This window comes from Crinia signifera, chromosome 4, assembly GCF_055691185.1.
Source record: "Crinia signifera chromosome 4, ASM5569118v1, whole genome shotgun sequence".
Lineage (NCBI taxonomy): Eukaryota > Metazoa > Chordata > Amphibia > Anura > Myobatrachidae > Crinia > Crinia signifera.
The window spans coordinates 320,418,791-320,424,103 of record NC_139220.1 but is presented as its reverse complement, the minus strand read 5'-3'; the positions used below and the strand labels follow the sequence as shown (position 1 = coordinate 320,424,103).

The 5,313-nt window shown below is 50.4% G+C and overlaps 1 long non-coding RNA gene across 1 annotated transcript; it reads left to right on the top strand.

Moving 5' to 3' along the window:
- The first annotated feature begins 2,375 nt into the window (after positions 1 to 2,375).
- On the top strand, positions 2,376 to 4,785 carry LOC146075936 (uncharacterized). Its single transcript, XR_014473672.1, has 4 exons — positions 2,376 to 2,464; positions 3,048 to 3,112; positions 4,043 to 4,108; positions 4,697 to 4,785. It is a non-coding gene; the product is annotated as an uncharacterized LOC146075936 (long non-coding RNA).
- Positions 4,786 to 5,313: the final 528 nt, after the last annotated feature.

The window sequence follows — 5,313 nt, the reverse complement described above, 5'->3', positions numbered from 1 at the left end:
AATGCCTTTTATTCAAACTTGTCTTTACTGAGTCAGTTGAGTGATTTTGCATGTATGAGTGAATTTGCACACACACCTGAATTAGGCCCATTTCCTGCTCTTACCCCAAAATAAGTAGTAACATTCCCTGGTCATCTGAAGCAGTGTCCACCCATCATGTATCACCCCTTAGCCGTATTGTGTACTTGTAATTAATCATGTATCACCCCTAGCCGTATTGGGTCCCTCTCATTATTCAAATATCACCCCTGCCCGTATTGTGTCCCTGTAATTTTTGCCTCCCTGTCAATTTGGCCCAAGTCATCTTCTGTCACCTCTCACACTGGTTGTGTGACAGATGATCACAGTAATCTCATTTTCATATAGTGCCCCTTGCCTTAGTGCCCCTTGTTTCATAGTGCCCCTGTTATTATTGTCCCCCTTGAAATTCAGCACCAAATTTCCATGCTGTCACCTCTCACACTGCTTCTGTGTGACAGAGGTTCACAGCAATGGGGTGCCCTAATCATTTTAGTGAAGCTAACATTCAAATCGCGGTCATCGCGGTGATCTTGGGCATTGAGCTGTGTAATGTACACATCAATGCCCGCGATCACCGCGATGACCGCGATTTGATGCACTTTTAGCACTAAAAGCTAACATTGACATCGCGGTCATCGCGGTGATCGCGGGCATTGAGCTGTTTAATGTACACATCAATGCCCGCGATCACCGCGATTTCATTCACTAATGTCACTCAAACTGGCAAACTGCATGCAGGGAACACAGGAAGTGTCCCAGCATGCATTTCACTGCAGAAAACGCGGAGTAGGAGACACACCCTGCCCCTGCATATCTGGTAAGTGCCTAAAAGCGTTTCTAACTAAATTTGAGGAGGAGGAGGAGGAGGGGAGGAGGAGGAGGGGGGGGGGAGGAGGAGGGGGGGGGAGGAGGGGGGGGAGGAGGGGGGGGGGGAGTGGAGGGGCGGAGGGGGGTGGGGGGGTGGAGGGGCACAGGGGGGAGGGGGAGAGGGGGGCATATGGTTTGTGGGGAACAAGGGTAGGAGGGGGTCCTAGGGGCAGTTGGAGTGGGCCACAGGAGTAGGAGAGATGGCCAGGGGTAATCAATGTCAGTATAATAAAAATTGCACATAACACTGCTTGCTATGTGCAGTAGCACATGGCAATGTACGTCACCATATTATCGGTGAGTGACTTATGTTGCTATATGGTATTGCACATAGCAACCAATGTAAGTCTGTTAAAATTACAGTGAATAACACTGGTTGCTATGCGAAATAGCGCATAGCAACATACGTCACCTGCATATATTATGTTTGTGACAAGTGTTGCTATGCACTCTTGCACATAGCAACCAGAATTTTACACTGTAAATTAACATTGAAACGGTGGTTGCTATGTGTAAAAAGCCATAGCAACATATGTCACCATGCCTTTTTACACATAGCAACCACCGTTTTTAACACCGCTTGCTATGTGCAGTAGCACACGGCAATGTACGTCACCATATTATCAGTGAGTGACTTATGTTGCTATATGGTATTGCACATAGCAACCAATGTAAGTCTGTTAAAATTACAGTGGATAACACTGGTTGCTATGCGAAATAGCGCATAGCAACATACGTCACCTGCATATATTATGTTTGTGACAAGTTTTGCTATGCACTCTTGCACATAGCAACCAGCATTTTACACTGTAAATTAACATTGAAACGGTGGTTGCTATGTGTAAAAAGCCATAGCAACATATGTCACCATGCCTTTTTACACATAGCAACCACCGTTTTTAACACCGCTTGCTATGTGCAGTAGCACACGGCAATGTACGTCACCATATTATCAGTGAGTGACTTATGTTGCTATATGGTATTGCACATAGCAACCAATGTAAGTCTGTTAAAATTACAGTGGATAACACTGGTTGCTATGCGAAATAGCGCATAGCAACATACGTCACCTGCATATATTATGTTTGTGACAAGTTTTGCTATGCACTCTTGCACATAGCAACCAGCATTTTACACTGTAAATTAACATTGAAACGGTGGTTGCTATGTGTAAAAAGCCATAGCAACATATGTCACCATGCCTTTTTACACATAGCAACCACCGTTTTTAACACCGCTTGCTATGTGCAGTAGCACATGGCAATGTACGTCACCATATTATCAGTGAGTGACTTATGTTGCTATATGGTATTGCACATAGCAACCAATGTAAGTCTGTTAAAATTACAGTGGATAACACTGGTTGCTATGCGAAATAGCGCATAGCAACATACGTCACCTGCACGCTGCGCTTGCCACGCTTTGGGTCCGCGTGGATAGTGGCTGTGGTTTTTTATGTCATTGAAATTGGAATATTGATGGGGTTTTTTTTTGGTGGTTTGTTTTTGCAGTTGCTGTGTAGTGTTTTGTTCGGCCTGCAGTTTGGCCCGTGGCCAATTGAGCGCCTTTAAATAAGGTAAATTGTGCTTCTAATTAACTTGTAAATGTGTCCTAAATGCCTTTTTTCCCCAGTGTACCACGGCCACTATCCACGCGTACCCGAAGCGTGGCGAGCGCAGCGGTACGCGTCCTCCGACCTTTTCATACCCCCACTATCCACGTCGGCGTGGAGTTGAGAATAGAATAGTGTGGCGAGCGCAGCGAGCCACCGAGCCCGAAGCGTGGCGAGCGCAGCGAGCCCCGCGAGGGGACGCGGATACCTTCACAGGTAAGCGCGTCCCTTTGCGGGCTTCACTGCAATACGACCACAGATACCAGTGAAGGCCGCGAAGGGACGCGCTTACCTGTGAAGGTATCCGCGTCCCCTCGCGGGGCTCGCTGCGCTCGCCACGCTTCGGGCTCGGTGGCTCGCTGCGCTCGCCACACTATTCTATTCTCAACTCCACGCCGACGTGGATAGTGGGGGTATGAAAAGGTCGGAGGACGCGTACCGCCGCCGCTCGCCACGCTTCGGGTACGCGTGGATAGTGGCTGTGGTTTTTTATGTCATTGAAATTGGATTATTGATGGGGTTTTTTTTTTGTGGTTTGTTTCTGCAGTTGCTGTGTAGTGTTTTCTGCAGCCTGCAGTTTGGCCCGTGGCCAATTGAGCGCCTTTAAATAAGGTAAATTGTGCTTCTAATTAACTTGTAAATGTGTCCTAAATACCTTTTTTCCCCAGTGTACCACGGCCACTATCCACGCGTACCCGAAGCGTGGCGAGCGCAGCGAGGCCCGCGAGGGGCGGCGGTACGCGTCCTCCGACCTTTTCATACCCCCACTATCCACGTCGGCGTGGAGTTGAGAATAGAATAGTGTGGCGAGCGCAGCGAGCCACCGAGCCCGAAGCGTGGCGAGCGCAGCGAGCCCCGCGAGGGGACGCGGATACCTTCACAGGTAAGCGCGTCTCTTTGCGGGCTTCACTGCAATACGACCACAGATACCAGTGAAGGCCGCGAAGGGACGCGCTTACCTGTGAAGGTATCCGCGTCCCCTCGCGGGGCTCGCTGCGCTCGCCACGCTTCGGGCTCGGTGGCTCGCTGCGCTCGCCACACTATTCTATTCTCAACTCCACGCCGACGTGGATAGTGGGGGTACGCGTCCTCCGACCTTTTCATACCCCCAATATCCACGTCGGCGTGGAGTTGAGAATAGAATAGTGTGGCGAGCGCAGCGAGCCACCGAGCCCGAAGCGTGGCGAGCGCAGCGAGCCCCGCGAGGGGACGTGGATACCTTCACAGGTAAACGCGTCCCCTCGCGGGCTTCACAGGTGTCCGCTTTTCGCCACGGACACCTGTGAAGCCCGCGAGGGGACGCGTATAACTGTGAAGGTATCCGCTGCGCTCGCCACGCTTCGGGCTCGGTGGCTCGCTGCGCTCGCCACACTATTCTATTCTCAACTCCACGCCGATGTGGATAGTAGGGCATGAAAAGGTCGGAGGACGCGTACCGCCGCCGCTCGCCACGCTTCGGGTGCGCGTGGATAGTGGGGGGGGGTTTCTATGTCATTGAATTTTAATTAATGATGTTTTTTTTATTTTTTTGGGGAATTGAAGTTGCTGTAATCGGTGGAAGTGCAGAAAAACAAATTAAAAAGTAAACGCCGTTATCTCCTGAATTAGGTAAGTCGTGCTTAAATTGTTCTTCTAATTAATTTGTAAATGTAAACCAAATGCCTTTTTTTCCCAGGGTACCACCCCCACTATCCACGCGCACCCGAAGCGTGGCGAGCGCAGCGAGCCCCGCGAGGGGCGGCGGTACGCGTCCTCCGACCTTTTCATGCCCTACTATCCACGTCGGCGTGGAGTTGAGAATATAATAGTGTGGCGAGCGCAGCGAGCCACCGAGAACGAAGCGTGGCGAGCGCAGCGAGCCCCGCGAGGGGACGCGGATACCTTCACAGGTAAACGCGTCCCCTCGCGGGCTTCACAGGTGTCCGCTTTTCGCCACGGACACCTGTGAAGCCCGCGAGGGGACGCGTATAACTGTGAAGGTATCCGCGTCCCCTCACGGGGCTCGCCACGCTTCGGGTGCGCGTGGATAGTGGGGGTGGTATACTAGCAAATGTGAATGATTTTTGGTGAAAATGGAATCGCCTCACATCAGATGCCATGGGACTTGTGCCATTTGATGTGATGCGATACCATTTTGACATACCGTATAGACATCAATTACTTATAGATGGTTTTGTTTGTGTTTTTGTTTTATAGCAATGTCTCAGCGAGAACTTACAAATGGTTTTATGGCGAAGGTCATTGATTTGTATAAGGAGAATAGGTGCCTCTGGGAGATGAAACATCCGGATTACTACAACAAGGTGAAGAGGAATGAGGCGTATCGGAAAATGGTGGCTCTTGTACGCAAACGGGTACCTCATGCAGACGTCGCCTGGGTACAGAAGAGGATGACGAATATGAGGACAGTTATGGTGAAGGAGATGAAGCGAGTACGGCAGTCTCAGAGTTCCGGAGCCGATGCTGATGACGTCTACGTGCCGAAATTATGGTACTACGAGCGGATGAAGTTTATCTTGGAGCAGAGAGAACAGAGTGGAACAGGGGGAAGTGATACGGAGGACACCTCTTCGTCCGTTGCAGCGGAGAGTGTGGACGTTGTAAGTATTTCCTGACAAATGTCTTGCATGTAAGTGACTGTGAAATGTCATGTTATTAACATTTTCCCTTTTTTTCCCCTTTCTAGGAAGTTCCCCCTGAGACAGAGCAGGAGCCTGTGGCAGTTGCAGAGGGGGACAGTACTCCGATGACGGAGAGCACTGCACCTGCTATCCCGAGGAGGCGTCCCAGAAGACAGCTGTCCAGCACTGCTC